The 12,308-nt window shown below is 39.5% G+C and overlaps 1 pseudogene; it reads left to right on the forward strand.

Moving 5' to 3' along the window:
- LOC104127526 overlaps window positions 1-12,308 on the forward strand; it is a 53,233-nt pseudogene that overhangs the window by 23,373 nt on the left and 17,552 nt on the right.

Below are 12,308 nucleotides of genomic sequence, written 5' to 3' on the forward strand. Positions count from 1 at the left end.
TGACTTAAACAGATCTGTGTTCTCTTATCTGTCCTTCCTCTACCACAAATACTAGTTCCACCTGTACCTGAATTGCTTGTGCTCTTTTTATGAATTTAGGGCAGAAAAGGCCCCAGAGGAGAACCAGGTGAACGAGGAGAATCTGGTCTAAGAGGAGATCATGTAAGTGTAGTCCTTCATGTTTGTTAGGTTGCACTGATTTGTGCCTGGATTTTGTGACGGAGCTGCCTGAAATATATGATTTTAAGAGTTTTTCATGGTTGTAGATGATGCAGTACTCTGCAAGAAGTATGGCATATTCCAGGAGTCCTGAACTCTTTAGATGCAGGTGGACTGATGTGTTTTGATATGTTGCTTGGAAGCAGGTGTTTAAGCCTCAGGTCTCCTGCTTATTCCTTGCATTTTTGTTTTGTTTGTTTGTTTGTTTTTACCATGGGCAACATAACTCCTTTTAGAGCCAATTAGTCCTCCCTGGTGGTTCTCACCCTGCAGAGGAATTTCTGGGTCACTTAAAACCCTGTACACTGCGTTTTGGTTAGCAATTTATAATAATGCAAAGACAACTTACTTCTTCATGCTGACATTTTTTTCCTTGCATGCTGCAGAGCCCCATATAAATCCAGTCCCTGAGGACTAAAATTTCAGTGGAGACACCACACATAAAAAAAAAAATCAGGTGTCATGGTAACCTGCCTCTTTGAGAGATCAGGATTTCACCTGTGTCTAGCATTAAGTGGCTAAATGGAACTCCATTCCAGTGTAACCCCATCTGAAACTCACTAACTGGTTATGATCTTAACTCAATTAACTATACCCGAACAACCAGAACAGCTTCACATTATCAGGGTTAAATTTGTTACCCATTAGTAAAAGTTCTTCCCATCTCTTTGCAAAAGAAACTTGTGGACTATGATTCTATGATTCTATGACTTTGCAGAACTGCCTATATAGTATTTTTACAAGCATCTTCATTTAAAATAGCCTTTGTATTCCTTTTTGGCTGCAATGACAAATCTCATTAATCTTATTTCCATATCCTGCCTCTGTAATCAGAGTAATAAAGGTGTGGTCACTGGAAACGCTGAGCTTTCTGCTTAACTTTTCCAGGGAGATCCTGGGACTAGCAACGATGTTCCTGGTCCTAAGGGTGAAAAGGGAAACCCAGCACGGCAGGTAAGCAAGTTGTTCTGTATTATGGAGAGAGGATTTGCATAATTGCTAAGTTCTATTGGCTGTCCACTGACTAAGTAGCTCTTTTATTTTATATTTTGCCTTTAGTGTGTGTCTGCAACACAAAGCTTTGATAAGTGCTTGATATTGTAAAAAAGAAAAAAAAAGTTAAAAGGGTTAACAAAGACTATGGAAATGTTCTCATAATATAAAGCTAAGGGAAGGCATAGATTTAGTATAAATATATTATTCTACCACAAATTTACATCACCAACCTGAGGGGTTCCTAGTAATGGATCGTAAAAAACATTAAAAACCGTGCTGAGAAAAATGCGTTGGGGATCAACAGGCTGTTCTTATTTTACGATGTAACTGCTATGTCCTCGGGGTGGTGGATAAACTCCATTTTGACCTGTATCTAGGATATAAGAGTTTATATGGGTTATGTGCTTAGATAGTGATGTCTGAGTTTTTATGAGGTGTTTGAGCAATACTGCAAGAAAAGAAATGTAACAGAAAAGCACAGCCCATTTTACTGTTGCACTTTGTTTGGAAAGAATAAGCAAAGATAATAAGTAGTTGGGCAGTAGTATATAAGTGATGATGGATGAAAGCTTAAGAGCGTGAGAACTAGCAACATGTGAGAAAAATCCACTATTTTAGAAGTTTGATTCTATCTGAAAAAGTAGGGCCGTGAGCACACGTTCAGACATGTATGTATGTATATATGTCTATGTAGAGTGTGCTGAAAGCAATAGAAAAACTGTGAGGGTCACTCTTTGGAGAATAATTGTGTTTTGATGACTTTTTCGAAACAACCTCATCAAACTTTTTCATCTTAAGAAGTCCAGCTGAAAAACTGAAGTCAACAAAAATTATTTCACAAGAGCCTTGACCAAGTATCAGCTGTTAGTAACTGAACGATTGGAAATCCAAAGCAAGCATGATCTTTCTGGCTTACAATTTTTGATTGTAAATGATTTGCAGAAAACAAGAATCAGCATTTAGCGTGATACAATTGATTGCAGTGAAATTACTTAGGAGAAGAAACAAAGAAGGAACATGTAAAGAAGAATGTGTAAGTACAAGAAAAGAAAGAGTATTTAAAGAACTTGTTCATTACTTTGTTTTGCAGGGAGACCCAGGACCACACGGACTCCAAGGAGAGCAGGGTGATGCTGGCCCTGATGTAAGAATAGTAATCAATACAGGGTGAAAGTAACTGATACAAGATACAATGGGGTTCCCATTGAGAAAACCAAATTTTCACTTCTTCCTTTTATCCCCCACTTTAAACTCTTTCAATGAGAGGGAACAAAAATCTTCTAAAATTTTTATAGTGAAACATAACTTGGCTCCAAATTTAGTAGCTTATGTGTATTGCAGTGTGTTTTGTTGTTTGTGGTTTGTTTTTTTTTTTTTTAAATCAGGAATTTGCTGTCCTTCTAATTTTGGATCTGATTCATGTGAAGTCACAGGCCTTAAACTCAATACAACCTTTTCTATGAACCTTAATTGCTTCATAATTTCATCATAAATAAGTCTATCCCTTCTCCCTCCCTGTGCATGTAAGTTCTGTATGCCTGTTCAAGCCTATATATAAACTCACTGTCAGCTGAGCTGCTCTTCTTAATCCACTGAAGACTGGACCTTAGAAAGGCACTTCTTCTAGTCTGTCAGAAAGGTGCCTAATGCCAAAGTTTGGAATTATGATCACTCCTTAGTCAGGCTGCAGAAACATCCTAAAGGCCTCTAGTGATGTGAGGTTTAGTAGTAACATTCACTAGTGATGCTGAGTAGTATGCAGCAGGAAGTGATGCAGACCTCTTAGCTCAGAGGGGGAGAAGGGGGCTTCTTGTTCTCTTTATTTTAGCCAAGGGGCAGCTGACTGGGAAGATGTTTTCCAGAATTTTGTTGAGATGTCTTCCCTCTGCAGCCACTAAGGGTCTAAAGCCTTTTGTTTCCTTTTTTTTCTTTTTTTTTAATAAGGCTTACTTGTGTAAGAATTTCTGTCCCAAATCCACTCTTTTCTCATTTTTACTTTAAGCCTTTCTTTGGAAATAATCTCTGCTTTCTATAAGCTGTATTGGATTTGATTGTATCTCTAATGTGTTTTATTATAAGCTGTTGTTTCACATACTGCTTAGTGTTCTGGATGTAATCTCTCATGCCACTCCTTCCTAGGGTGCAGCAGGTCGAAGAGGCCCTCCAGGTATAAAGGTGAGTGGCTGACACTGCTGATACCTGTCTATATGCAGCTACATGTCCAGCCTCAGCATTTGCTCCTCGTAAGGGAGAAATGTCAGCGTGATCCAAGACACAAGAGTTTAACAATCAGAGGTCTATTTCAAGCCAAGGCAGCCTTTGGATCTCAGGTGGATGTACCAGAGGCCCTCCTGACCTGAAGGATTTAGACTTGGAAAGGAGGTTTCATTGAAATAAAAGGACAGTTACTTTTATTAAGAAGGCAAATGTGGGAACATACATAGAGAAGACAGCTTTGCTAAAGATGATGGGAATGAATAGTCAGGCTGCCTTCCTGCAGCATAAGGCCAGAAGTCTGACAGTTTTTTCCTCCTTTGCTGCATGCAGATAGATGTATCACATGCATATGCAGCAGAGACAAAATTAAGGCAAGTTCTAAATGATGCTTTACTAAAACATAAACATAAGAGAGTGTTAATGCAGCTTTGAAAATTGGCTCAAAGCATATAAAAGGGTCAAGATTTTTGAAAGCAATTTAATTTCCCAAGTAGATATCTAGGAGAATATAGTGTAGTTTGAATGCTTGTATAGGATGTAAGGAATAGGTCAACCCCAGTGCATGCTGACTGATCATTACAGAAAGATCCTACGGTGGAAAATTCTCTCATGCCATTGTTGGGTGGTAGCCGTGGTTCTCCTAGACCTATACCCCATGGAGCTACAATGAAAGGAAACTTTCCTGAAACGTAATTGGTAAAGACATCACTGCCATTCTCTTAAATGAAGTTTTAGATAATACTCTTGGAAAAAAAAGTTTGTTTGTCCTAGGGTATAAATTACAAAATACAGTTATCGAAGGAAATCTAAAAGCAGCTATATTCAAGAGTGGATTAATGCAAGTAAAAGTTAAATTCTAGGAACCTGAGAAGACTCAGATACCTTTATTTATTTGTTCATTTAGGATAGGGTAAGCAAACATTTTCCTTTATCCATCACTCTGGCTGAAGTCTATAAGAACATCTAAAACTATAACCGCCATGCATCTGCTTGCAAGATACATCCCTTATCTCTATCCTATTGCTTGCTTTCTCAAATATAGGTTATAAGATCATTCCAGGAAACACATTGCTCTAGCACAAATAGTTTGCATTTGACCTAGTCTCTCTGCCTAGTTGCTAACACAGATAAGGAAGGTGGTATATGCCTTGGTATAGTATTTCCCCTTTATCTTAGTGCATATAAACCCAGGGAAACATCACAATTTCATGTATGACACTATCAATACCTGCAGGGTGGAATATATCTTGAAGTCCTGCCCTGTGTTGGAGTCTGGGGAATGGCCCGAGTTGTAGCTTTTGAATAAATGTGCAAACCAGCATTTTGAGTAGAGGTTGTTCTATGCAACTCTTCACTCGCAAGCATGGTCAGGGCAAAATTCAGACCAGCTTTACCTAGTCTCTTCTTTCCAAGTGATACTTATGCAATTCCCGTGTGGTCCTAGTGTCAAAGAGGAGACAGGATGAAGTACCTGCACTCTTTGTCTCAGACCTCAAGTAGAAATTGTTTCAAAGTCTGTGTCAAAGCCCTGTTTCCTTTGTCAAAGTTCACAATATGAAAACGTTCAGTCTGTACAAAACATGCTGTTAGAGGACAACTGGTAACCGTTTGCTCAGTTTGATACATTTGGTAAGTTTCTCATGTTTTTCATCGTGGATGCAGTATGTAAACTAAAGTGCTTGCTGTGTTCTTAATTTGGCAAAAGGTTCATGATTTTTCATAAAGCTTTTGTATAGGTTTAGTGCTTTTTCTGCAACAGCAACGAGCATTTAAACTGAAGGCTAAGTGTAAAATGTTAATAAATAACAGTGAGAATAACCATAATGATACAATACAGAACATAAGTTTCAGCAAAGATAAAAGGCTATTGGGAGGGGTGGTGCGTCATTTATGGTAGTACTATTTCTTCAGCAGCACAGTGTTTGATTTGACTCTCATTTAAGGGCTTCCTGTCCCTCTCCTGTTGAGAGGAGCAGAGTTTTGCTATACCTTTATTACTGTCTTCCTGTGTGCTGCAGCCAGGTAACACAGATTTTTTACATTTAAGCTGATTCAAATTAATTTTTCACTGGGAAATGACAGTTAGAAGTGAGAACCCTGCAAGTTCCCCAAACTACAGTCCAGTCACTTCCCAGCTTCATGCAATACACAGGCAGGCCTTGTGCTGAAACCTCTGCCCCACTTGGTTTCTGAAAATCCCAATTTGGTTTTCACTTTGAGAATCCAGAATTTTTACTGTCTGGGCTATTGCAGATAGAATAGACTGTGACAGGACAAGGGGTAATGGTTTTAAACTAAACCAGGGTAGGTTTAGACTAGATATAAAGAAGAAATTCTTTACAATGAGGGTAGTGAAACACTGGGATGGGTTGCCCAGAGAGGTAGTGGAGGCCCCATCCCTGGAAACATTCAAGACCAGGTTGGATGGGGCTCTGAGCAACCTGATCTGGTTAGCGGTGTCCCTGCTCACTGCAGGGGGGTTGGACTAGATGACCTCTAGGGGTCCCTTCCAACCCAAACCCTTCTATGATTCTGTAATTTTATGATTTTGATACTATCTGCCAGTAGGGGGGAAGCACCATGCTTTGGCTCCTCACAGGGATCAGCGTCACTTGAAAGAATACAAGCATTTTATAGTTACTGTTCGCTGTTTGTCTCTCAGAAATTCCTTACAGGGTTTATGCAGATGTTTTAGATTAAAATAATGGACAATATTCATTAAGCCTGCCTCTTAATTATTCCAGTTCTTGCTTAATAGCTCAGAAGTTCACTTCTTAAGTAATTATGTAACTTTGTGCTTTCTTTTTTTTCCATTTGATTGCTGCTGAACTCTAAAATCTTTGTTTGCATTTTTCTGTCAGGTACCTTCAAGAGGGAAATAATCCAAGTGAGCTATAAGTGTAACAAGACAAAAACTGAAGTCTGTGGAAATGGATTTGTACCTTATCTTTGTTGTACTAACAAGCACAAGAACTCTGATGTGGTTAGAAAATAAAGATGTTCAACTTGTTTAGTAAGATCACAGAGTGCAGAATTAGTTGAACCTTTTGAGACAACCCTCTTCATCTCCATGGAGGGGACCCCCTCCTGCAGTGATGAGGCCACCATTTTGTAACATGGTAGGGGACAAGAGGGATGACTGAACTTGACAGCAACAGGGAACTTCCAAACTGTTTTTATTTCAGTACTTGATGACCAGCTTTGACTTCTAAAAGTATAACAAAACACATTTGCATAAGTCAGTAGGCATTAAAAGCTATGTCCCAACCCACATTCAGAGCACAGCTTACGTAAATAACCTGTTCATTGAAGAGGTGTAAAAAGTGAATGGCAAAGAGAAATACCCACTTCTGTCTTCCACATCTCATGGAGGAACTAGATGGAACAGTAAACGCTGCGATAAGACATTGGCATCCATCCTTTGGTGAGATTTTGGGTGTGTTGTGTCCTCCCACTGAGATCTCTTGCATGGCAGGGTGTTGCAAAGCTGCCAGAGAACATAGCTCTGTCAGCACAAGGTATGAGAACTTCACTGTGCAGGCTTCCTGGTGTCCCTGGGCCAGGAAGCAGAACTGTGTAGTCCTAATATTTGCAGGGTCTTCAAGGGCCCTTTTGTGGACCACAAGATCTGGCTCTGTAAGGAAATACGATATGGCCAGTCCTTCTGGAATAGGAAGGTTTTGTGCTGGAATGGAAATGAATCACTCTTTCAGATGAAGATAGATCTTGGTGGTGGTGTACTCAGGGACAGATAATCAAATTGCAGGCAGTGAGCCAGAATTCACCCAGTTAATGCCTAAGGACTTGTACTGGGTTTAGCTGTTAATAAAAGTTACTGAACTAACACCCTCATCAAGAAAGTTAACTTCCCTTGCAGTCAGTATGAACACATGGCTTTTCACTACATCCTGAAAAGGACAGCTCTTCAGGACTTCTATTTGAAATTATCTGTTGCTTTTTCTGATAAAAGGGAGAATAACTTTTTGAAATAGTTTCTAAAATATAAAGCAGCACAGCTAGCCATTCTTAACAGTCAGAAGTACTCAGTGGGGAGAAGGAACAAAAGGTGTGGTGTAGCCTCAGAGAGGTGTTTGTCACAGACAAGAACAACACTGCAGTCTGTGTTCTGAAAGCAAAGCAGAATAGTGAAGACAGAAAGGAGAATAAATTAAAGGTAGGCATGAGAGAGAGGAAAAATAAAAGGGGGGGAAGAAAAAAAAAGAACAACAACTCTTCTGGGTTTGATTCAAAGTTAATTTAAGTAGCTGAAAACTTTCTATAGGTTTTGGGGTTTAGTAGAATGTGCCTAAGAAATCTGTCCATTCTCATTGCAGTCAAAGTGATTTTTGTGAAAATCTATTTGTATTTGATGTTTTTTACAGCTGGCATAAGTCTGGTATCAGTCTAGTAACTGATGTTCTGTGCTATAGTATTGTTACTCTGGCTACAAATAAGCTTGCTCAGGTGCTTTTTTTTTTTTGCTGCTGTTAACTTTCATTTCATTCGTATGGTGGAGAATGGAAGTACAGCCTTTTGAATGCAGTTTTCCTCAGGAGATTCTTTCCAGAACCATCTGGAAAATTCAAAAAAACCTTCTCCCTTGCTGAGATGGGGCATATGAAGACAAGTAATTCTAGGATGAATTGTGAAGTCATGTTTCCCCCTCGGAGTAGTTCCCCATGGATAAGGATGAAGGGGATATGCCCTTGTGGCCCTGGCTTTATGACTTCTCATGGTCTCTGCAGTGGACAAGGACAAGGGTAATGAAGGAATACTGCTGAGACCGTGGTGTAAAATGCACTTAGCAAAATGCAAAGCAGATAGAACTGATGTCTTGCACTGCAGCTGTTAATATTCATGATGCATCCTAAACAAAAAAAAGCTACTCATGTCTTTTGCTTTTTAATTGAGTTTTCTTCAACAGGAATTTGAAGCTGCTTGAAAGCTGCTTGGGAGCATTGAAAAACTTTCTATCAACTGATGCTCTGCAGATATGAAATTATCTGTTGATGTACACATGACAGGTGTTAATTTGGTTTGGTTGCTTTTTTGTTGTTTTTGTTCTGGCAGGGTGAGCAAGGAGATCTGGGGGAAGCAGGATACCCAGGAGACTCTGGTCTTCCAGGCCCAGAGGTAGCTAAAAGAACTTCTGAGTTGTTTTTGTTAGCTATGGAGAAAGATGAGTTGTCAGTCTTGATCTTTTATTTTTCTTTTGGAATGTTTTGTTTACTTCAACTAATGAATATTATGAGTAAGATTATTCCCTGGCAAATCCTCTGTAACCCTGAGGAATTAAATGTGCCAAGTTTCTCTTTCGGTTTGTGTGGGTGCAGTTTCTGGTGAAATCAAAAGAAGAAAGTGAATAGCAGAAATAAGTAATTTAACCAACATATCTCTAGCTCACAGAATATTATCAAGCAGATATCTTCAAAATTAATCAATTAGAAATTGCTAGCAATAAGTACATAAAGTCTGTTTCATTTTTGAATGTACCACATTTCTCGGGCACATTGAAATGGTGAAAATGATATACTGATTGATAAAACCAATGAGGAAAGCTTTGTGTTAAAAGTTTGCTTGGCAGAGTCATTTTGAAGAGAAATATGGTGGTAGACTGCTTACAGTAGCTTCCAGTTTTAAGATGCTCTCAGATGCTCTAAAGATGCCCTTAAGATACAGGCATCTGTAGAAAGTGTGCCTACATGATAGTGGGCTGCTTCTATCTTCCTCGGTATCTTAGACACTGCAGTGGCTCTCTGAGTATGGCCCTCAGACAGTGACCATCTTAGCTGCTTCACACAGGCAAATCCTAACAAACAGCCAGAAGTTTCACCTGTGCGTTAAGGCTTGCAAAACAGGCACTTAGATTCTGGTCATTGCAGTGTTCTAATCTTCATTGGAAGACTATCAACACTGAACTAACTTTTTTCCAATGTCTTTTTTACATCAGGGCCCAAGAGGACTACAAGGGATCAGAGGACCTCCAGGGCCACAAGGCATGCCAGGCCCTCCGGTTAGGGCTTTTCATTCTCAGTGTTGAGATTATTCTTATAAAGAGTTTTTTAAAAACTTACAGAAAGAAGAAACTGAGGATTTTTCAATATAGTACTTAAGGAAACTGATTTGCAGCCTCATATGATAAAATAACAGCCTTGAAAATAAGTTCAGGTGGGTGAATAGGAAGTTGACCAGTGTTACCAAGCTTTTTTTGCATGATTGCAATGAAAAGCCTTAGCTCTAGATTCCACTCTCAGGTTCTATAGTATCAGGACTAACAGCATGACTTGCAGCATGTGTAAGTACAGAGGTACAGTGGTGTAGTTGAGGGCAAAGTCAGTGGTTTCATTAAAGTATTGCCTGCGAGATTTAATGCTAAGGTATGGTGAGGTTGTAACTATTGAGCACTGCCTGCTGATCTTCTCGCTTGTGTGATGCTGTTCTTTTTCTGGAATTGCAGCAGTGTAACTCAGGACTGGAATGTGCTACTCTGTCAGCCTTGGGCATTTGCTTCAGTCATGTAATGATGCTCATGCTTACACACCCATTTGTATGTGTGTGTATATATATTCATGTATTCATATTGTTTGCGCACATATGCACATATTAACTAGGTATCTATGTAGACAGAAAATAACATTCATGTCATACTTAATAACATTTTGAGAATTTTAAAGCAGTCTTACAGAAAACAGCAAATAACTGGAATGATAGCTTGACCAGTAACTCTTACTGTGGTCTTCAAAAGCCTGTTAATGTGCTAATACTTATACTGATTCTGTAATAATTTCAAGTGGCAATGAATCCTTGAGTGCAATGACCCCTTGAGTCTTCACTGTGCACCTTTTAACTGATACTTCTGATTACAGGCTAGTCTGGGGGCCCCGGGTTCTCCTGGCTCTGTTGGGAAGTTAGGTGCAAGAGGAGCAAAGGTAAAAATTTTTAAGTTACCTAACTGCAGCAATCTAATAGAATCATTCATTCAAGAATCTGACTCAAGAAGTGTGAACTAACACTTATCTTGTTCCTATGGAACATGTGAAGATTGTTAAGTTTTACAGACATTTTTAGATTGCATGGGAAAGCAAGTGATGGTAATCAAGGTAATCTTACAGGTGTCAGAGCTATACTAAGAAGTTTTTCGTCTTGCTGTGACTGCTGTTCTAATTGCTGTTGTAGTCATGGTTCTCAGCGGGGCCTGCCTTCTCACAAAATGCAGTAGGGACATGGCAGTGCTAACCCTTGAGCTTGTTTTATGATTCCTAGAACCTGTCCAATCCATTGAAAATGTATACCAGTTAATCATAGAATATCTCAAGTTGGAAGGGACCCATAAGAATCATCAAGTCCAACTCCCTTCTTCTCGCATGACTGCCTAAAACTAAACCATATGACTAAGAGTGTCATCCAGATACTCCTTGAACTCTCGACAGGCTTGGTGCTGTGACTGCTTCCCTGGGGAGCCTGTTCCCGTGACCAACCACCCCCTCAGCAAATACCTTTTCCTAATGTCCAATCTGAACTTCTACATTTAATGAAGCATAGCTGTTTATTTTGGCCTTTTTGTTCTAAAAATTCCTAAGCAGTTCAAGGAACCTTGACTGTTATGATGTCTATTACACAAGAATGAATGTGTTGAGAAGAACTGAATCAACATGAAGTTAAACAGAAAGACTTCACTTATAATAAATGATATCCTTTACTTTCATTAATGTGCATTGATATGGGAGACTTACTTTATTAAATAAAAATAACTACTCATTTTAGGTGTTGTTGCATCTCTGGATCTGAAAGGCTTAAATAATACCAGTTAGCTAGGCCTGTCAGTCCCTTTGAAGGCTTATTACATTCAGTGTATCATTACATTCAGTGGCTGTTGTGATTTAACCCAGCTGGCAACTCAGCACCATGCAGCTGCTCGCGCACTCCCCCCTCCCTCAGTGCGATGGGGGAGAGAATCGGGAAGAAAAAAAAAGTAAGAGCTGTAGACTGAGATAGAGACAGTTTAATAAGAGAAAAGAATAATATTAGTAATAATGAGAATGGTAAGAGAATATACAGAATATACAAAATGAATGGTGCACAATGCAATTGCTCACCACCCGCTGACCGATGCCCAGCCCGTCCCGAGCAGCAATCCCTCTTCCCCCTCTCTGACCAACTAACTCCCCCCGAGCATGACATTATATGTTATGAAATAGCTCTTTGGTCAGTTTGGGTTAGCTGTCCTGGCTGTGCTCCTTCCCAGCCTGTTATGCGCCTGGCCGAGCAGAAGCTCAAAAAGTCCTTGACTAGTCTGAGCACTACTTGGCAACAACTAAAAACATCAGTGTGTTATCAACATTCTTGTAGTACTAAATCCAAAACACAGCACTATGCTACCTACTATGAAGAAAATTAACTATCCCAGCTGAAACCAGGACAGTGACAGACGGGTATCAGAAGGTCAAAGTGCTACTATGAGAAGAATCACTGTGTGAAAACATACAGTGAAACAGTGACAAAAAATGGGAAGAAACATAGGGATTTAATCCATCATACATTCTATTTTCTCAGTCTGGTTTTGTGCTGATTAATATTGAGGTTCTTGTTAGAAGAAAGCTCATTAAGAAAGTGAGAACAAAAGAAGGAACAGAAGAAAAGAAAACTTGCAAGAGGACAGCACAGTGCAGATAGCCTGCCTGAGAAATATTGTCTGCTATCAACAGATGCTTCAGGCTGGTAGAATTCCAAGCTGTCCTGCTACTATTAATACAACTTTTTCCAGAAAACACTCTTTTCACTGGGGTTCTATTGAATGAAGGCCTTTGGGGTTTAGCTTCATGAATGCTTAGCATATTCTGATTTGCCAAGTACTTTCCAGTTCCACCCCAAGGAAT

Source organism: Egretta garzetta, unplaced genomic scaffold, assembly GCF_000687185.1.
Source record: "Egretta garzetta isolate BGI_Z169 unplaced genomic scaffold, ASM68718v1 scaffold96, whole genome shotgun sequence".
Lineage (NCBI taxonomy): Eukaryota > Metazoa > Chordata > Aves > Pelecaniformes > Ardeidae > Egretta > Egretta garzetta.